At 36.4% G+C, this 23,070-nt stretch overlaps 1 protein-coding gene across 6 annotated transcripts in view; it reads left to right on the forward strand.

The window, feature by feature from the left end:
• Nucleotides 1–4,152: 4,152 nt before the first annotated feature.
• zmiz1a (zinc finger, MIZ-type containing 1a) overlaps nt 4,153–23,070 on the forward strand; it is a 167,052-nt gene continuing 148,134 nt past the window's right edge. For 4 of the 6 annotated variants that reach the window (XM_048205206.1, XM_048205207.1, XM_048205208.1 and 1 more), the window contains exon 1: nt 20,339–20,511. The gene's annotated coding sequence lies outside the window, so the exon portion shown is untranslated. The other 2 variants (XM_048205203.1, XM_048205204.1) reach the window with 2 other exon arrangements.

Here is a 23,070-nt window from a genome sequence, read left to right on the forward strand (position 1 = left end):
AAACAGACATCACCTAAGGATGAACCAGAAACCGTAGGTTGCGTGTTTCTATTTTGCTAATGTATTTCTTTCTCTTGAAAGCCTACGTCTCTGTTTCAGTCTCTTGAAGTTATGGTAAAGGAACTGAAAGACTCGCAGAGCCCTGAGGGTGATTTGTTGTTAAGGAAACCAGGCAGGAGCGTGTTACAAGGCATCAGTTCACTCCGAGCCGCCTGTCCTCTGCTGTGCGCTAGAAGAGCGGGTAATGGATCAGACCGGGGCCCAGGAGACCTCTGCCTGAATCAAACCGTTCAATACGTGCCAACACAGGCTCCTCAGCCTCCGAGCAGCAAACAGAGGAAAGAGCCATAGACAGACACCTGATTTAAAACTTCAGCTCTGCACATACACTCACCCTTGGATGTATTAGCATATAACACAGACATATTCTTTTACTCAGAGAAGAAAAACTCACCATTGGACTGGCCTGATTGATTTGCTCTGTTTGTGTATAAGAGGTTGCTGTGCTAACATGGTTTTGTTCCTTAGCCACAGAGCTTTCGTATCCGTCACTGTCCAGTTAAGACTCCCTGCAAATTAGTCTCTGCCTGCTTTTCTTTCCAGGATGCAAAATAAAGGAGTTACAAATGATGAAGTGCAGATGTACACAGAAGAGTGTTTGCCCTCTTTAGGACTAATTTAAGTCCTCGCTGAATTTGATTACCACTAAGTAGATTGATAACTGCTGGAATATCAGCCCGGTTAACTAATCCACTCTTAGACACAGAGCTGCATTGAAAGCAGTATTTTTTTTTTTTTTTTTTTGGACATACAGTTTTTAGCAAACATTATATCAGGGACAGATGATCGCACTCAAATGTAAAGAAAAACAGTTTCGTGAAATACAGTAATCTGGGACACTTGGTAATGTGGAACACCTAAACTTCACAAGCTCTATATGTTAAAATAACTGTATTCTAGCTGATTTGTCATGTAATGAAGTGTTGTAGAGTGAGAATCACAGTAAAACGTTGGAAGTGCAAAAAAATTCACAGATTGCTCTAATTCACCCTATGTAGAAATAGTAAATATACAATTTTACATATTTCCACTCTCTATGCGATGCATTATGTTCTAAGGAATGTTATTTCCCAATAGATTTTTTTTTTTTACATTGAATGGCTTCAGTAACATTAACAATAATAAAATGACTGAAATATGAAAAATAACTTTGTCATAAAATGTATCAGTGCTCATTTTTGAATTTATACACAGTTATTTTTCAATATTATTCTTAAAATCCAAGCTCAATCTTACTGATAAAGTCAAACATGGCTGTTCATTTCTTCTGAACACATGAAACATACAGTCAAAGCAAAAATTATTCAGACACTAGATATATTTTTTTACTAGTGGGTGCAGGACACTAGTTCATTTATGTAAGTGCAAAATAAAGAAAACTGTGTCATATTATACCCAAAAATTCTTCATACAGTGGACTACCAGTAAAATTGATACAAATTTGGGACCAAAAATTATTCAGACACTTTGATGACCAAGTGTTATCTAACATAATTAAGATGATTTTTTTTCTGACAGTTTAACTTTGAGATCTTGTCATTTTTATTACCATTTTTTAAACTATAGTGAATAAACTGTAATAATGAATGAAATGTTCAAGGTGTCTGAATAAATTTTGGTTTGACTGTATATCATTATTGTGCTACTAATGCATAAATACCATTATATTATTGTAAACACGTCCACTATTTAGAAAAATTCCCAATGAGCAAATGCAATTACTGCAGTTCCATTACAGACTGCCATATGGTAACATGGTTATTTTTCCTGCTGGTACAGAGTGTCCATATGGCAACCTCCATACTTTCTCAATTTTCTGTAAAACTGTGTTAGAAACAGTAGATCTATGAACAACATCCATTCAACTTCTCAAAGACACAGCAAAAAATCCAGATGTAGAAGAAATGTGTATAATAGCACAATTTGTAGAGCACAGCAGCAAGCAAGTGTCTTGCTCAGGAAGAGTCTTAGAGAGAAAATGAAATGTCATGTGGCTTAAAGACAGCGTATTATTGGTTACATTAAAGACTGACCTTAACAACACTATTATAGAGGGTATCATAGAGGCTTTTAATGCTTCTGTTGAAGTTTTATTAGTCATGCAGCAGCTAAACTATTTGTTTAGTGTGTTCAAGTCTTGTAAAGCGGCAAAAAATGTAAACAAATTAATTAAAGTGTATTATTGCTTATAATAAATCTTCCAGAATCCTTTTTTATTCCATGTGAGCATTCTGAGCATTATTTCTACTATGCTGAAATGTAATTGCACAAATATTGCACAATCATGACCTCAGGAGTGCAGAAGAGAAAATCTTAGCTATGGGCTGTAAATGTCATTAGCCAAAAAAAAAAAAAATAATAAAATAACAGACTCACTTTGTTGATGATTAAATATCTCACACAAAAATAAAATAATACGATATATTATGAAGACACTACACTCTTAGAATCACTTAGAACAGTTTTGAACTTTCTGGAGCTTAAACGTGCCTGTGAATATGGATATTATTATCTGTTAGGAGTCCAGGTCAATTCCAGAAGACCACTTTAAAAGTGGATAGAGCGGCTGACATTTATCAAAAGGGCAGGAGCATTTCATACCATTAGGGCCTCTGGCTGTGTCTAGAGGGACTCAGCTAAACCAATCTAGAAACCAAATGTCATAGCAGCGTGCTCAGTCTATTCAACCTGTTTTAAAATCAAAGTGGTGTATGTACTTTGTTTTATATTGATACTAGCTTCCAACATCTGAGCGGTGTGGGCCTCTCCCTGTGTTTCTCTGGGGAGAGCGTTCTTCCTTTGCCCTGAGGATGTCCTTGCCTGCTCTGTCGGGCCTCTGCAGCTGTAATTCGGGTGATACATGTGCTACCCGTGACCTGCCTCGCATTCCTCCGTCTGCGCACCATTATTACTTGGAATCTTTAATTGCTCTAGACATTCATTTACCAAGTAAGGGTATCTTGTTCCCCATTAAAGTACTTGCCGTCTTAGTTCTTGTATGTGGATGGATTTAGCCTGGAACGGGGCCTGGTTTCATTGTTGCATTTGTCACTGCAATCTACAAGGGTCAGAGGTCACTCTCAGCAAACATACGGTCATCGGCTATACACTACCAAAGATTTTCTACTCACTACTTTTGCTGACTGTAAGTGTATTCTAATTGTCTCAAGTCCACATACACTGTTTAAATGTTTGGGGACACTATTTTTTTTTTTTTTTTCAAAAGAAATTAATACTTTTATTTAGCAAGGACACATTAAACTGATCAAGGGTGACAGTAAATGCATATATAGGCCTAATGTTATAAAAGAATTCTATTTCAAATAAATGCTGAACTTTGTATTCATCAAAGAATCCTGAAAAGATAAATCACTGTTTTCACAAAAACATTAGGTAGCAAAACTGTTTTCAACATTGATATTGATGATAAATGTTTCTTTTAAACTTTAAGCATATTAGAATGATTTCAAAGGAATCAAAAATTGACATGACTTGACAAAAATCACCAACAGGTTTTGTAAAAAGCTAGACAGGAAACAACAGGAACACAAGGACTATATATACACACACACAAAGACTAACAAGAAAGACCTGAACCTATGAACACAGTGAACCAATCAAAATGTGACATAAGACAAAAGAACCAGTGATAACATAACACAACACAAAGAGCAAAGGAAGCACATAACATGATCACATGAGGGAAAGAAATCAGATGACAAACCAGGAACTAAACTATGACAATAAAAAAAGACATGCACAACGCCCAAAACATGACAATGGCTGCTGAAAATTCAACTTTGCTATCACAGGGATAAATTATAATTTAAAGTTCCCCTATTATGGACTTTTGAAAATGACCTTTCATGTAGTGTGTAACATAGCTCTAGGTGAATGAAAACATCATTCAAAGTTTTAAATCTGAAAGTGCACCGTATCTAAATTTATTGTCTCTCAAAAGTAAGAGTCGACTTGAGTCAATTAAACGAGTCGTTTGTAAAACGAATCCCAAGCCGTTTCCTTATGACGTCAAAAGGAAACATTAGCATATTGCCCGCCCACTTATTACGCGCGCAGACACCCTGGGAAAACTTGAAACCGCTCAAACACTGCCAATACGTGAAGAATCCGTGGTTAAAGTTCATCTTTACAACCATACCACAGCAGTGTAGCCCGAACCTTGTGCTGTGCTCCTGCCATTTCTTCTTCAACCTAAATGCGTTCAATGAGGGATTCGCAAGCCGTTTTTTTGAAGGATGGCCCAGTATCCAGTTTATTTGGACCAGTTTCTTCCTCCTCCAAATTACAATCTGTAAGTATGATTATGTTGCTGTTATGTTCTCTGTATCATGCACAATATGTATTTAGTAGTGTGTGTTGTGTACGCTCTTCGCAGGCTAACAGTCAAATGTTTGTCGTTGTTATTACTTGGAGTTATGATAAAGAATAGAGCATGTTGGTGTACAACTGCAGTGCTTTATCAGTACGTTTCTGCGCTGGGCAGTGGTTGCCAAACTTTTTAGAGTGGAGTACCCCCTGAGGCATTCACCATCCTTCACTCCTCTCTTTCACTTAGACTGCACCTTTTCCATTGAGGGACAATATTAGCCCCCTAAATCGACTTTCTAGTGCATTTATTATCTTTATACTTTACAACATTAGTAATGTGTTTTTTTAAAGTTCAATTAATAGTAAAATAAGCAATGATGATAAAAACGTGAAAGTGATTCTGTTACATACTAAAACTGCCAGTAGGTGGCGGTAAGTCTTAATGCGTGAGTCACGTAGTCATCCGTTCATTCAGTGAGGAAGCAAGTGGCTGTATTTATGAATGAATCATTGAATCAAGACTTTCACAAACGATTAATTCAAAGCCACAGATTCGTTCACGAAACACCGCTGTGTGCTGCAGTTCTGCTGTGGCTTTCGTTGGAACTATTATTTCGTTGCAAAATACTGTGAAGGACATCACTTAATATTACCCGTTTGTATGTTGAACTGTTCTGTTAAATCAATGTCACATTTGCAAACGTGTGGATATTTGAATTTGCATTCTTGCTCAACATTAAAAACAAGAACTCACAAAAGGTATGTTTTGTATCAAGAGTTTGAATATTAAATTGATGTCTATGCACCTACTGTGCCAGGCTATTTGTTCTTCATGCTAGTAAGTGCTAAATCTACAGGTACATTATTGAGAACGGCAGTAATGTACCGCGATCTGCTAATGCTCTGCTGCACAATGCCGAAAGTCTGCTCTCTGACATAACCTATCAGCACCAATATGCACGCTGCTTATGTGGAAATGGATTTAGTCAGTTTTATTATAAATAAAAATGTATGAGTAAAGCATTGTTGACATAAGGGAGTCATTCTCTTATGTTTAGATGCACACTAGGTGCTGGCCAATGTAGTTTTTAGGAATATATGAATATATTTTTCAAAGCAATATAGATTGAGACTATCATTTAATATAGCCACATATGTCACATATGTCACATTAAAAGAATTTATTGAACCAGTTCTTAAAAAAAAAAGATAAACATTGTGTATCACCATTCAGCCTAAAAACAGAGATAAGTTGTCTGGTCAATGTTTGCATGCACACACATACCTCTAATGACCGAAAACAGTGTTCTTAAAAGCCTCCTTCTGCAGCGGAACACCCCCCTTCATATTGCATTTTGACATTAATTTTTTTAAACCCTAAAATATAATACAGTTTAAGGTGGTTAACAGTTGCAGACAAAGACTGACATTTAAAAAATCACCGGTAAAGGAAATCTTTTTTTTTAAATTTCTGATTGTGTTGTGACCACATGAATGTACATTTCTGATCTTTTTCTATGTTATGAACCATCCAGACCTCTCAGGTCATCTGGGGCAGGTCTGCTTTCTATCCATAGAGTCAAAACTATGGTGAAGCAGCATTCAGTCTTTATGTACCATATATCTGGAACAAACTCCCAGAAAACTGCAGGTCTGTTGCAACTAGGGCTGTAGTCAAGTCCACCTTTGTCAAGTCCAAGACAAGTCCTAGTCCAGACCGAGTCCAAAGAGGTTCGAGTCCAAATGAGACAGTCAAGACAGAGACAGAAAAAAAAAGAATCCTCTTCAAGATCACGTACATAACTATTGATAATGTATGTGATGCGAGAGACAGCATATCTTCTATTCTAAGATAATCATTTTGCATTATTATTTGTAATGATCAAAAAGCATTTTCAGAGTAGCAACACTGTAGGACCAAATAAGTCCATTTTATTTACTTTAGGTATACCAATTTCACCAAGTCACATAAAGCTGAAGTGCAACTTCACATTTTCAGTCTTTTTTATTATAGTGTAACAATCACATTTTGGGCTATATGGAAAATGTAAAAAAAATAACAAGCAACACAGGTGTCACTAGAAAAAAATTACATTCTTGAACTTATTACTTGTCCTAAAGAATCCATAGTAGGCCTAAAAAGTAACTAAAACAATAAACCAGTAGGGTTTTTTGCAATGACGATGACTTGCGATAAATAAACTAATAATTAAGTGTGGACATTACCTGCCTGCTTGTTTTTGAATTCACTTCAGCTGTGGTTCCCAAACATTTTACAGTCGCGTACCCCCTGAGGTATTTAAAGGTGCCATCAAACGTTTTTTTACAAGATGTAATATAAGTCTAAGGTGTCCCCTGAACGTGTCTGTGAAGTTGCAGCTCAAAATACCCCATAGATTTTTTTAAATACATTTTTTTAACTGCCTATTTTGAGGCATAATTAGAAATGCGCTGATTCAGGCTGCGGCCCCTTTAATTGCTCGCGCTCTCCGCCAAGATTGTACAATTTACAAATATCACTAAAAATATCATGTTATCATGGATCATGTCAGTTATTATCGCTCCATCTGCCATTTTTCGCTGTTGTCCTTGCTTGCTTACCTAGTCTGATGATTCAGCTGTGCACAGATGCAGACGATAATACTGGCTGCCCTTGTGTAATGCCTCGATCATGGCATATGCAAATATTGGGGGCGTACACCCCGACTGTTACGTAACAGTCGGTGTCATGTTGAGTTTTGCCTGTTCTTCGGAGGTCTTTTAAACAAATGAGATTTATATAAGAAGGAGGAAACAATGGAGTTTGAGACTCACTGTACGTCATTTCCATGTACTGAACTCTTGTTATTCAACTATGCCGAGGTAAATTCAATTTTCAATTCGATGGCACCTTTAACATTCTTCTGCATACCTCCTCTCTTCCACTTAGACTGCTGCAGTCACACCTTTTCCATTAAGGGACAATATTTTCTTTATATATACCTTTATAAAATAAATAATATAAATTAAATAATAATTAAATTATTAAATATATTTAAATAATAATATTTTAAATTAAAAATGTCCAAAAGAGAAATAAGCAATGATGTGATAAAACGAGTGATACTTTTAAATATTAAACTAAAATCACCAGTAGGTGGCGGTAAGTCACTGTCTTAATGAGTGAGCCATCGAGTGATTCATTCATTCAGTAATGAAGCAAGTGGTGGTATTTTTGAAAGGGTAATTGAATAATTGACTCTCATGGTTTTTTCGTTGGAACTAGAGATACAATAGAATAGAGAGCTATGAAACTAAGTTTTTCAGGTTAAGTAGGTTTTTATTCAGGTAAGAAATATTACTGAAATTAAAGTAATCAAATGTAAAATAACACATCCAGTGTTATTTTACATTGGTTACCTTAATTTCTGTATTCTTTATTGTAAATATTAAATACAGATTTATTCTTACCATAAAGTTATAAAATGAATTCAGTCAAGAGCAGAAAGTGATTTTCTTTGTCTTTTGTTATTTAAATAACATGACAGACAACAGCAGGAATATTGGACTGCTGTCCCTTTAAGAGTTTATGAACGGACCCAATACTGTCTCTGTTTGAGACTGACCCTGCGTTCCATTCGGAAGGTCTCATCTCTATGCCCTAATCCCTTCAAAGGGTTTACCCTTCAGAGTGAGAGCTTCGAAGGGATGAAGGGTGTAGGGGTCAAAAAACTTCTTTTGGAACGCACTTCAGCGTCATCTTAACAAGACAATCAAGGAGGAGTAGATTGTGCAAGCTGCGCCCTTTGTTTAACGTTAGTTTATTTATTTAGGTTTATCGCACCATATTGTATATTGTGTCTATGTATTTGAAACATTTGAATGGACTGATAAAGGGAGCTGTAAAGTTTTTTTTGTTTAAGTACAATGTCGTTTTGACCATAATAATGTGCAAATGACAGTATTTACATATTTACAAAACCGGACTGGACAACTAGTTGTCTGTCACGTCATACAGAGAAGCTCTGCTAAGGTGTTTTGTGTGTGGTTTCGCTTTCGGTAAATTAGAGATAGAGATATGACTAGAGATATGAGAAGTGCGTCATCTTAAGGTGTTAGATCCAGTCACTGTTCCCCACCGGAGCGGCTCCAGTCAGTTTTGTGTTTCTTTTCCAAATTCAAATGCCGTGTCATGCGCGAGACGTCACAAAAGACGTAACACGCGAGTGCAATGGTTAAAGACTCCGGCTAGCGAATGTTTACATGTTGCTGTTGGTTAATGAAGTTTGAATAGATAAACTCATAGTTCAATTGGTCTCTTGTCATGTCAAAAGTGATGAGACTTCTGTCATGAAACTCTAAATGGGCAGGCTAATAGGTCCTTAAAGGGTTAGTTCACCCAAAAATGAAAATGATGTCATTAATGACTCACCCTCATGTCGTTCCAAACCCATAAGACCTCCGTTCATCTTCGGAACACAGTTTAAGATATTTTAGATGTAGTCCGAGAGCTTTCTGTCCCTCCATTGAAAATGTATGTACGGTATACTGTCCATGTCCAGAAAGGTAATAAAAACATCATCAAAGTAGTCCATGTGACATCAGTGGGTTAGTTAGAATTTGTTGAACCATCGAAAATACATTTTGGTCCAAAAATAACAAAAACTATGACTTTATTCAGCATTGTCTTCTCTTCCGGGTCTGTTGGTCTCAGGTTCAAAGTTCTCATGACCTAATACTGAAAATAAAGGTTGAATCCTGTCAAAATGTGAGGTATTAAAAACTTTTTTTATAATAATCTAAAGTGTGAACCTGATCGACATTCTCAAAGAACTAAATGAATTCTTCATCAGATGAACAAGTTTTAATAAGGACTTACAGTTCTTATACGGGAGGTTGTCCATTAAACTCAAACTGGAGAAAAGGACAGGACATAAAACGATGGCGCCGGTTGCTTCTTGAAGTACCTCTTGTGAGGGGACGAAATACTACCCGCTGCCTTGAGGATATTAAAAATGAAATACAGAGTCATTTGCCACACAGGGTCAGCCTATACTGATCTGTTTTTGATTAAAAACAAGGAGCTTAGAGGCTTTCCTGTTGCCATGATAAGGCATCATGTCATAAGTCTGATTTCAGCCATGGCCATGTGGACAGTAGTAGCTTCGGCTGTACCTTAATAATCTTCCGTCTAAATGTGTGAGAACTCTCTGAACCCCTAAAGCATCAGGCACTGCTTTTAAGCTTACAGGTTTTGGCTTTGATTGATCTCTCTTACAAACTTCCATTTGGAAAATCTGTGCTCCTTCCCTTCTCTCTCACTTGCTGACTCTGCAGGTAGAAGAATCCACTTTGTTTCCTAATACTTTTGTAAGCTTTTGGATACAATGATATTTTCATAGTCCAAAGACAGAAAAGAACTCTTGACAAATTCAATGAGGAAAAGCAATAGACTAGGGATATATTACTCTCAAAATATACTGTGGTTATTAGGAATAGCTAAGCTGAAACTGACCTATATTTTAGCACTGTAAATGTAGAATTTTCTGCATGGATGGAGTCTACAAATGCTTGCATGGAAAAATCACGAGAAATCAGCGTAGGCCATAGCAAAATAAAGTAGCTGAGCTGAGGCTATACAGGACAATTGTTCAAGTACATGAACTAGCAGGGCTATTAAACCTTCTCCAGGTCAATAAACATTTATGATAAGAGCAGTCCCCTTTCAGAAAACCTTATTTTACAGTCCCGGTATGGCCCTGCTTTTCTCAGCTGCATTGTGGCGAACACATTAATCCATCCAGGAGGGACTTATTCTGGGCTGTGGGGCCACTCTGTCCCTCTCTTTCTTTTTGCAGAGGTTCAATGGCAGAAAATCCATAGCCTCTCTAAGAGGAGGAATTCCATTAGATAATAGATATGGAATCCATCTCGATTCCCCACCTTATCTTCTCTCAGGGTGAGAAATCAATACAGAAGCTTCAGCTCAACTGCCAACAATAACAATAAATTGATAGGCTTGTGAGAGAAGGAGAGTGAGGAAGAGCATTAATGAACAAAACGCCACACTCTTCATTGGCAATGATGCAAATCAAAGTGTTAATTGTGAAAATAGCCATCTGAATGGAAGGCGGGACTAAACATGTATATATAACCGATTCGTTCAAAACCTAAACAAGAGAATAGGTGTGTTTGACTTGAAGTGGCGCTGCGCAGACCAATCGGTGTATGACATTAAACTACCAGAAAAGAGAGCGATTAGAGAGCAGCTCCATATGCTTTTGAATTGTTTTCACGGTACTTTGAAAGCTTCAAGTTGTACATACCAAATGTCTTTGTGTGTGAGTCACTGAATCAAGTGTTAAACAGATTCGTTCACATTATTGATGGGAGCCGCATTTAAATTCACAACGATGACTGAGGAATAAACATGGCATACCACATATGCTCTTTCTATTGACCCATTTGACAAAGAGTGTTTATTTATTCTTAATGTTGCTGGCTAGAGAAGCAAAGAGAGTTAATAATTTACATCGTAGATGCTTTTCTACATGGATCTAACACATTGATATAAATAGAATAACTAGCTTTTTGGTCATGGGAATATATTGCAAAAATCCTGCGTGACATAATTTTGCCTACATGAATTGAAAACATTAGGTGACACATTTTCTGGTAGATGATGCCTTAACTCTGCCATTTCTTTATTGTTGACCATTCAGAATTAGCTGATTATTACTAACTTCTCCTAATTTCTCCACTTACTGAGTATTGTTTTGCAAGCCACATTTATTTCTAATATTTCATAACAGACTAGTAAATGTTTTACCAGAACCCGATTTGAGGGCTCTTCAAAGTGTGAAATAGACATATTTTCAATTTCAGTGTAAACAATGTTGATTGTCTTTTGCCTTTTGCGTCACAGCTTGTGATAGTCGATAGTGAAGTGAATTCTGTGCACGTTTTTTTGGTGCCATCAGCCAATCAGCATTGTCATGACGTAATTGTCATGCATCTCCAGAGTGACAAGTCACATGTCATCTAAGGCTCAGGTTATTGGCTCAAACAGTTCTATGGTCCCATGAGCAAAGATGACAGATTTCCAGTTGCGTACTTACTCCTCCAGGTCCTGCACCAACCAAACAGCTTCCATTAAGATGAATGGGAATGTTAACAGATAGCTTTCTCCAGGTACATGACCTTCCTTTAAAAACACTGAACATCAGCTGAATATCACAATCATAAATCTGTAACTAGAGGCAGTGTTTTCTCTTCTAACCCTCAACCTGCTTATTTTACTGACACTTAGCCAGCAGATGTCAGTCTTTTCTGTAGTATCAATGGCACATTCCAAATGGCATTTGCCCTGGAGGCAAATTTAAAGACCACAGGGGTGAAACTGCCAGGAGAACAAGTAATGGTAAAGAGAAAATGTTAATTAGGATGGACTTAATGAGAATGGCAAGCTCTCAGCACCATTGACTCAGCATTAGATGCAAGCTCTAACTATTAATGATAACATTATTCAGTTTAAACTGCACTTGAGGCCTAATCATTTCATTTACATGTATGAGCAATCAGTTTAATCAATGTGTAACTGCCGCATAGAGTGGAATCATGGTGTTTAGCTACAGAAAGAGTCACAGATACTTTATAATTGGCCAGATAACTAGTGCTTTAGGAATAACACTTAAGAGCATGATGATATAATGGCTCATCCTAGAAATTCCAGGTCAGTCATAACGAATGAATTAGCACCCAGACGTATTCTTCAGGAGGAAATCAAAATGGAACAATGGTACGCCACTAATATATTTAAACCATGTCATATCTCTTGCGCCTTACACAACTTATCTATTACGGCTTGCGTGGGATCCGTTAGGCAGTTCCCTTTTTCATGTCGAGCCGTGTATGGAGGGAAGACCACCCTCATTGGGAATTGAGTGCAAGTTAATTTCAACCCACACAATGACACAATCTCGAAGACTGCAGAACAGTCTTTTGTACAGCTTTTCTCCCCCAACCTAGTCAGTGGGAGGCATTAGCATCCCTGTCATCAGTGCCTGAGAGCCATCACTCCTTTGAAGGATTAACTTCATTAGCATGTTTTCATGCCACTCGTCTTCTAATTGCCCAATTGAAGCGCCCACTTGTTGTGCTTGTGAAACATGCCTGGACTCACAAGACCAAGTCCGGGACTTCTGTCTGAAGGTTATCGCTATTGTTTTATCGTGTTATATTAATATTATCTATCTATCTATCTATCTATCTATCTATCTATCTATCTATCTATCTATCTATCTATCTATCTATCTATCTATCTGTCTGTCTCGATCAATCGATCTATCGATCATCTAAATTAATTAATGGGGACTAGAATTAGGGGTGTGGGCAAATGAATTCAAATACACAGTCATGCATTGAAAGGTAGCCAATTCTTCAATTGTACATTTTGTACAATCCTTTTGTACAATTTATTGTGATTCAGGGACATCTTGCACCCTCTTATGAATCAGACTGGCTCACTTGGTGTCCTAGGCAAGATATGATATGATGACACTTTAGCAGTTCTTTGAAAGTATCACAGTTCAGTTTATTCAAATATTCATGGCCGTTTTATTCAAATGTTTAAGAAGAGAGAATAAAACAGTGAGAGACAGAGTGAGATCTATTGCTTCAAAGATTTTTTTTATCCAGCCAAACAGAGAGAAGTGTCACCCTGCCTCGGTGACCACAGAGAGAGAGAGAGAGATGGAAATCCAAAATCAAAGTAGCATGTATACATAGCCTGTGGCCCTCCTCTCATTTCCCTTATGAATCACAAATACAGATACTGCATGCTTAAACTAAAGCCCTTGCCCTCTTAAGTTCTCTACATGATGTCATGTACAGGAAGGTATTTCTCAGTCTCAACCTGTCTGCTCATGCCAGTTCTCCAGTAATACGATACACATCTAAAGGCTCTGAGAAAATGCTGGTCATTCTCAGACAAGAGCTTCATTTATTTCCCAAGAAGGAGGCTCATTTTCCCGCAATGCAGCCTGGGCTGTGTTTTACGCCGCAAATGAAAGTCCTTATGCACTCGTTTTATGATCGTATGATGTAAGTGATGCTGTGTTTATGCAACATCCAAAGAACATAATTAAACACTAACTCCCTTTTTCTATTTTCACTTCACTGTTGTTTGTTTAACATTCTGAAATCCCATAATCTGACTGTATTTTCCTCGTTTTATCTGTGGGACTGTAAAAACAGTTGGCAAATAGATTTTAAAATGCACGTTATCTTCTGATGCACTGAAAAAGTGAAACTGATTCTGAAATCCCAACAGATTTGAAGCGAATGTCAAAGACCGTTAGAAAAGCTTTCAATATCAAAAATCCGCTCAGATGTGGTGTATCTGAGAGATAGGAGAATGTCTGATTTAAGAACCAACAATCAATAGGCTTAAAAAGGTTATGTGGATCAATGTAAAATTGTTTAGTTCGCCAGCACTATCATTTGATTATTGCCATCTTGAAGAACAGAAAACATCTTCTGTTAAAGGTGAGCAATAATGTTTGAGCAGTTTGAGCAGACAATGCAATTTTTATTAATTTTTATTTTTGTTTGGAGGTCAGGGAGTGAGGCTGGGCAAATCTAGTGCTGGGCGGATACATTTTCCAGAATATGTCCAACAGGCATTGAATCAAGAGGGAATCTATCCATCTCTTAATTTACTCTGAGAGCCACTGAGTAAGTTGATTCTAAAGCAACTTGTCTCATGTCATCTAATGGGCATAATTAACAATCAAACCGAATATGACAGTGAACTTTACTCTCACTGCTGCCCGTCTGCCGTTCCTAGTTCAAATGCTAAAATTAGCCTCTAGGGAGTAGCATAAATTCATTTTTGTGGACTTGCAATTCAAACACACAGCCACACACATAGTAATGTCTATTATAAACTGGCTAAATTAAAAATTAACATTGTGTGCGGCTATAAACTTTCAGGGTTGAGTATACTGTAAGCATTCCACCGATCGAACCAAGGCCTGTCCTGTCCAAACATCGTATGTCTTGTTGGTAGAAGAGGGGAAAATAAACCATTGGCTCTTCATTAGGCTCCAAATAAACCTTAACTTAGTCTTTATGTCCATCCCCTACCTCTCCTCTCAATCCTCTTTCTCCTCCTTTCTCTTCCTTCCTACATGGCCTGAGGGAGCAGTTAGATCTCTGAATGCTCTTGCTCTATTGTGAGCTCACATTGATTGCCTCTACCCTCTCCAAAGCCAGTCGGGCCAGTCAGCATGGGGTACAGGCTGTCTGCTTTATCCACCGTGGCTCACATTTTTCTGAGAAATAAAAGAGGGGGAGAGAGAGTCTCGGAGTGAGTTCCTCCTCCACTCCTGCAAACAGAGAACCAGATGCATCTGTTTTACACCCCCCTCTCTCCCTCTCCCTCTCTTTTTCTCCCTCTCCCGCCTCTCCTCTCAGTGGCTGTACTCTAAAGGGAATCAATAGTGTACTTAAACGGATTTCTCTTGTGTCTTGTTGTCAAATACGTTGTGCACCTCTGCCTTTCTCCGTGTGGGCTGATCTCTGTGCGCTGTGGTAACGTCTCAGCAGCGCTCATTTATATGCCCTTGATCTGCATTTCCGCTCTTTGTCTGTTTTACACTTCTGTAATATCCTTTACACCTACCCAGTTAATGGTGCTTTGGCACAGTCGCTTGTGTTTCCTCTAAGGAGGTCTGTGAGGGCGATAGAGCGCTGTGTAAAGGAGCTGTAAATAATCTGTGAACGCTCAGTCTGTGTGTGAAAGCTTATGTCAGCAGAACTGAAACTCTCCTTCCATCATGTAGCTATGAAGTCCCAGCAGCATCAATCATTTCCCCTGTGATTGTCAGGGAATTAGCTGAGCTGTGGTGCTCAGTGGCGTGCCGGTTCACGTCATCTTGGCTCGGAAAGTGCAGCAAAATGTGGATGTGTGTCCAAATTGTCTCAGTTTTTGTGTTATTTCATTTGAAAGTGGCGATTAATGTAGTCATATTGATACCTGCAGATCCATTTAGAACATTATCTGACACAACAGCAGGGTTCAGCGCCAATTCAGTGATTTGACAAACTTTGAATGTTGGCCTTTGAATGTTAAGAGCCTTGTTTGAAAGTTTTACATTTTATTAACTTTTGTGGAATTTTGTGTGTGTGTATATATATATATATATATATATATATATATATATACAGTACAGTCCAAAAGTTTAGAACCACTAAGATTTTTAATGTTTTTAAAAGACGTTTCGTCTGTTCACCAAGGCTACATTTATTTAATTAAAAATACAGTAAAAAACAGTAATATTGTGAAATATTATTACAATTTAAAATAACTGTGTACTATTTAAATATATTTGACAAAGTAATTTATTCCTGTGATGCAAATCTGAATTTTCAGCATCGTCACTGCAGTCTTCAGTGTCACATGATCCTTCAGAAATCATTCTAATATGCTGATTTGCTGCTCAATAAACATTTATGATTATTTTCAATGTTGAAAACAGTTGTGTACTTTTTTTTCAGGATTCCTTGATGAATAGAAAGTTCAAAAGAACAGCATTTATCTGAAATACAAAGCTTCTGTAGCATTATACACTACCGTTCAAAAGTTTGGGGTCAGTCAGAATTTTTATTTTTATTTTTTTGAAAAGAAATTAAAGAAATTAATACTTTTATTCAGCAAGGATGCATTAAATCAATCAAAAGTGGCAGTAAAGACATTTATAATGTTACAAAAGATTAGATTTCAGATAAACACTGTTCTTTTGAACTTTCTATTCATCAAATAATCCTGAAAAAAAATATTGTACACAAATATTTTGTACAATTGTACACATTAAATGTTTCTTGAGCAGCAGATCAGCATATTAGAATGATTTCTGAAGGATCATGTGACACTGAAGACAGAGTAATGATGCTGAAAATTCAGCTTTGCCATCACAGGAATAAATTACTTTGTGAAATATATTCAAATAGAAAACAGTTATTTTAAATTGTAATAATATTTCACAATATTACTGTTTTTTACTGTATTTTTAATTAAATAAATGTAGCCTTGGTGAGCAGACGAAACTTCTTTTAAAAACATTAAAAATCTTAGTGGTTCCAAACTTTTGGACTGTACTATATATATATATATATATATATACCCACACAAAATTCACAGAAAGTTAATAAAATGTAAAACTTTCAAATAATTTTAAATATAATATAATATAATATAATATAATATAATATAATATAATATAATATAATATAATATAATATAATATAATATAATATAATAATGTTTTATTTGAAATTATTTGAACGTTTTACATTTTATTAACTTTTGTGGAAGTTTGTGTGTATATTTCATCACATCATTTCATATTAACATGCAATGCAGGGATTCCCTGACTTTCTTTTGCCAGCTGAACCTCCTGAGATTTTAAGTTAATAAGTTAGGCCAATAATAAAATTAAAATAATAATAATAAAATTAAGTTCACAGTTCTCTGATGTCAGTCAATGGTCACATGACATGGAGGTAAGCAAATAAAATATATATTTTTTTATGTTTTTTAGTAAGTATTTTATTTTGATTGCTTTTTATTTTAAAATTATTTATTTTAAATGTTAATTTTTTAGCTTTTATTCAAACCCTGACTTAATGTAATATTTAACACACTTCATGTTGTTGATAAAGAATGGAATATATTTTCTTTTTCTTTGTATTTTTATATCAATATAGTTCAAGATTATCCTATTTAAATCAATGTGATAAATGAGTTTAGTCATAAGTAATCTAAAAGTAATCATAAAGTAGTCAGATTACATTACCTTAATTGTGTAATGTAATGGATTACATTACTAATTACAATTTTTGTCATGTAATTTGGAATCAGTAGCTGATTACAATTTGTAAGTAATCTACCAGCGCTCTCTCTCTCTCTCTCTCTCTCTCTATATATATATATGTGTGTGTGTATATATATATATATATATATATATATATATATATATATATATATATATATATATATATATATATATATATATATATATATATATATATATATATATATATATAATATAATATAATATAATTTAATATAAGACTTCTCAGGAAATTCACATTCCTGAATTGAAAGGGAGCCAGATTTTCAGTTCTGAATTTTGCATAACACACTCTCAGACATGAAAAAATTCTCTTGATTTCTTGCATCTGTGTGTGTGTATGAAATTATACTGAGGTTCAGTCAAGCTAAAGTCACTCCACCTAAAGTCCATCCATCTTCTTGGCAGCCATCTGGTCATATTGTCTCAGAATGTAAGAGTTGCGGGCTTATCCACGAACACTAAGAGCTCTTACAACAACCAGCTTTGAACTGAAGTGTGCTGTTCATTGAATGCTCGTGATTTTGTTCGCATGAACCGTGGCATCTTTGAAGGACTTCACAAAAACATGATTAATGGCCCAGAACACAAGATATTACAAGCAGCTTAAAAGGTATATCACAATAGACTCTGAGGTACTCAGCATTACTAACGCGTTGCTTTGATACTGATGTTACACGGGGATGTCCATCTTTGCAAAAGCCATCTGAGGCACCAGTCATCCTATCGACAAATTCAACAGCATCTGTTAAATCACTCTGAAAGTCAGGCCTTGATGAAGTGCCTCGAGTCGAGACCTTAAGGAATAAGTGCGTGTCAAAAAACAACAACAACACATTCAAACTAGCCAGTCAAGATCGAAAACGAAGTGTGGTTAAAACAGGAATTGGAAAAACTAATGGAGAATATTTGAAATTGAGGAAAAGGGTGCTTTGACATTGTCTGCAGCACTTAAATTGTCATTTGGCGGATCATGAACTCTCCTTCTAAGAACAGGACAGAAATAAATATGAATGACTGCCTGTGACCGATGATGTCATCTGCTAGATTTATCCCTGCCAACTTAGATAACTGTACAGGAGCAAGTGTCCTTGAGACAAAGTGCTCAGAGAATGGGCCCCATGCATTAATGTCTACAGCGGTGCAGTGGAGATGCTAAGGATGTCAAAAGACACTTCCAAACACTTTCTTTGAAAGCACTGGCCAAAGATTGTTGGGAAATAATTGACAGATGTCTAACGCTCTATTGAGAAATATGTCACAGTGCTTCTATAATCAAAACAATGAGTTCTTTGAATTGACAGGGAGTGTTGTAACAACATCAGTTTAACCAGTTAAACATGACCTATAGGGGTTAAATCATGAGCACCATCATACTGAGGTGACAGAAGAAGAATGCAAAATTATAAAAGACTAATAGTACAAAAAAAAGGTAAGAAATTAAAATTTGTAATCGTGTTAATGGATAACAGAACTGGATCATCTAAGTCAGCAGTTTCTCTTAATTTTGTTTGAAACATTTTACCATATTGAATTTAAATTGAAATGGTGGTGGTCATGGGGATGGCATAATAATTATATTACATTTGAATAAAATGTTCATGTTTTCTATTAGTGTTACAAGCAGTGATGAAGATTGTGTAAACAGCACTCTTTGTACTTGACACTAATTTACACACTTCAGGGATTCATTGCAGATTTATAAACTATTTTAATTAGCAGACAAATGGGAATATTACACAGAAGCCTGTGTTACAGCACTCCAAATCTGCCTGTGTTGAAAACAATGATACCTCTTGTCATATATTGAGTACTTTGCTTTGCTCCTGTCAGGAGGAAAGAAATTACGAGCTGTAAAATCCCAGGCAGGGCATTTGCATATCTCCATATTTTAGGACATAAGTCACACAGACAGGCATGCTGGAATTTTGTTCTGGTGGTGTGAGGCAGCGCAGCGTGTGCAGTGAGTGATTCTATCTGATGCACTACTAGACGCTCGCGCGGCCTCCCCCTGGTCAGTTCAGTCGTGCAGCATTGGCTGAGGAGGCAGTAGATGCGCGCTGTGTCTCGGCACTGTTGGAAGAGTCATTGTTCCTTGACGTCACCACTCAGCCAAGCCTGGCGCTGCTGCTCTCAAACATGTCTTTGTTATTCAGAGCTTTCCATCGGCGAAAAGCAAAATACGGAACGAGCTGTTCCTTTTATTCGCGGGAAGTAAGAGGACTCACATGGACGCGCGTTTGTGTTTGGGGAGGAGATTTCTATGAGAATAACTTCGGTTTATATTATTAGCTGAAATAGAAAAAACATGTATTTTTATAATCTATTATTATTATTAGCTTTTTTTTTTTGTCAAACATATATAAAAACAATGTATATATAATAAAAATAATGTAATTTAATTTTAAATAATATTATTTTATTTATATAAAAAAAATGTAGTCAGGAAAAAAATATAAAAACAAGAGTATGAGAAGATCACATAACTTAAAACTCAATATAATGCGTAATAATATGCATAATAATATAGGCTATTATATATATATATAATAATATAGGCTATATATATATATATATATATATATATATATATATATATATATATATATATATATATATATGATATAACAGAAATGTTGTTTTTGTAATTGTATATATGATGTTTACTCAATTAGAATGGTAATTTTGTTGTAATTCTTATCTACTTAAAATATATTAAATATTAATAAAACTATAAGTACAAAAGCCCATTTCCCTTTATAAATTGTAAATTACAACCATAATTGCACATCTGATACATCTTTAATCTTACCTAAGCACGTTTTCATCAATATCCTGGAAAGGCATCGCGGTCTCCTTGGTTTGATTACAATAATATAAAGCCAAACGACATACTGTAGAATTCAAAAAGCAAACAACCTGGCACTCGCGAGTAAATCCAGTCCGTTCATCTGCACACGCCGCCTGGTGTCTTCCAAAGGCGCGAGCGCTTTACGCGACTCTGGGACACATTTTGTCAGCAACCAGCAAGCATGGCTCTGTGGTAATAGAATAGCCCGTGTAATTTGACACTTCAACTTGCCGTGCACTACGTTAGTTGATTCAGACAGTCACACTAACGAAACGCCGTGCGCTTTTCTCTCAGTGTTTGTGAAGTGTGAGGGGAGAAAACAGATCGCAACTTCAAATCCAGGAGATTTTCGGCGCCGTGCTGTGATTGGACCTAAAAGTAAGTTGTGTTTGTGTTTTCCTATCATTTTCACACCTTGCTCGCTGGGAAGGTTTTTATGCATTGCATTAAAATGAATCCGTAGCCTCCGCGCTAGCTCCAACCTCAGCTAACAATAGAGTCACTTAAAGTATCGCTAAGATGTGTACACATGTATTTCTGCGCAGGAAACAATTGCAGTAACTGAAGCGTTGGCGATACGTTGGCTTTGTGTGTTTTCGAAGCAAAGCACTATTGAGCAATTTTTCCTGGACAGTGGCGTTCAGAGGAACGCGGAATTTGGCTGAACCGGAGAAGCCCACCGTTTACATACCGCTCAGCATATCGTTCTGGTGTGTTGCATTGTTCAGATGAAGAGGGCACTGTCATGCGGTGGACGGTTGGTTGGCACGTAGATGGGCACAATTGGATGGCTTCGTTGCACAAATGTAATTTAAATTCGCCGGCTCTTTTTGATGAGGTGAAATTATATTGTAGCTGCTTGATAAGTAATAGCAAACAAAGCTTTCAACCATGTGCTGAAATGTGATGTTTCGTGCTGTGGTGTAGTAACAGGACAACCGCGTTGATACACTGTAACCGCTGATACATTGTAACATTTCGTTCGAATCTTGGATTCCGTGAATGCTTGAATGTAACATTGAAACAGACTTTGAGGACACAAGCAGTGTTGGGTGCCAACTGACTATATGCGATATGGATTTCGTAAGCAGATTATAAAAATCAAGTGTTGCAGTTAGGAGCCATTACGTTTTAAATATACGTAACGAGATGACAGTTGACTTATGGATTGTATGATTGTGTATGGGTTTCGTTGCCTACCAGGAAACAGCAATGAATGAATGTTTAAATAATTAGTCATTTAAAGACTGTGCCCCTAAAATGTAAAATAATGTAAAATTTAAGCAGATGCATTAGAAAAATTGTGTAATGTAATTATTGCTTAAAAAAAAAAAAACATACTAATTTACTAGTCTAACTATTTTACTGTCTAAGGATTCTTAATTGGTTCATTTAGCAGATGCCTTTATCCAAAGTGATGAATACAAAAAGCGATGCATCTTAAAGAGTCAATAAACACGAGAAGTGCTAGTAATACAAAGTTTCAGACATCATTCACAATAGTACTTGATGCTGAAAATTGAATCACTAATGAGTCCCAAGACGTGATATGAGAATAAGTTGACTATGTTTAGGAGTATGTTTCTCTTTGCTCTTGTTTATATTTTTATCAAAATCCAGAAGTGATCTGATTCAAGTTCACCTAAAAAGTGGCCGCCTGATAACAATTTTAGCCATGCAATTTGTAATAGGTACCAGATTACGTTTAGAAGTGATCTGCCCAAGACTGGTTGCAAGATTCAGAGCAGTTTACGCATGCCAAGTGTCCACAAAGTGTTCTTTTGGGAATCCATAGGCTATTTGGTGTGCTGCTTAGTAAGTGAACATTTAATTCAAGATATTATTACTTTCAGCTTTGGTTAATAAGGTTGTATTTTCCTACATGATATTGAATGAAGTTATTTATTGATGGTTATTGATGACCCATGTTTTATGCAGGGTCATGTTAATGCTTTTGATTCTAGAAATACTACATATATGATTATTGTAGAAGAGTCTTCTGCCAATAGTATTACAAAGCCTAAACGCATAGCCGTAATTCTTTCTAGCAACAATTTGAGTTTACAGTAAATTGTCATTGTTTTTATGAAAATAGGTTTTGTTTCCTCAAAACTAAGTTTTAAGTTTCTCATTTTAGTGGACATGGTTGTTGTAAACAGACACTTTTTTAAGGGTTGGTTCTTCAGTCAAAGTTGCCATGTAATGACAATTTCTTGGTCACCTCTTTAGTACTGTACAATCACAGTCAATGTTTACATGGCTGTGTGAGTGCTGATAATGTTAAAACTTCCCCCTTACTTCAGGGTGGATTGCATCTGGAACAAAGGTGAAAGTACCTAGCTCTCAGCTCACTCATTTTGAATTGTGGTGTTGGTTCATGTTAACATTATTGGAGGAGGCATGTTGTTAAGGCCAATTATTGTTTGCAAATGTTTAAAAACAAACCCACACATAAGACTGGTGTCTAATTTGATGAGTCTGCTGGGGTGTATTTTAAAACACAGTAGATTTACCCACCAGTGTGATGTCCCCTTCTATGAGTGGCTTAACTTGTATGAGTCAGGAATGGAGAATGTGTCTAGGAGAGGAGAGGAGTTTATTTTCCTCCTTCCTTCAGACTGGGGCCCCAGGTTGAGGATCATCATTACCAAGGGCAGAGGTTTTAGCCATAGTCATGTAAAGTAACAGATAGAGCTCAAGTCATTCTGTCAACGGGACTAAAGAGGTAATGCGAAGGGCTTAATTGAGCTTAATGCGGGATTAAACTTCCATAAAATCGTTGAAAAGTTGTTTTCAACATGCCAAAATAGAGAGAATCACCAGATATGTCATTTGAACAAATTAACATTGTCAAAAATTGATCAGATTTTACACGCAAATTATTCAGTAACGGGTTTATTAGTTATTATTGCTCACATCACTGCCTATTTATGCACA

The sequence above is a fragment of the Megalobrama amblycephala genome, linkage group LG10, assembly GCF_018812025.1.
Source record: "Megalobrama amblycephala isolate DHTTF-2021 linkage group LG10, ASM1881202v1, whole genome shotgun sequence".
In the NCBI taxonomy this organism is placed as follows: domain Eukaryota; kingdom Metazoa; phylum Chordata; class Actinopteri; order Cypriniformes; family Xenocyprididae; genus Megalobrama; species Megalobrama amblycephala.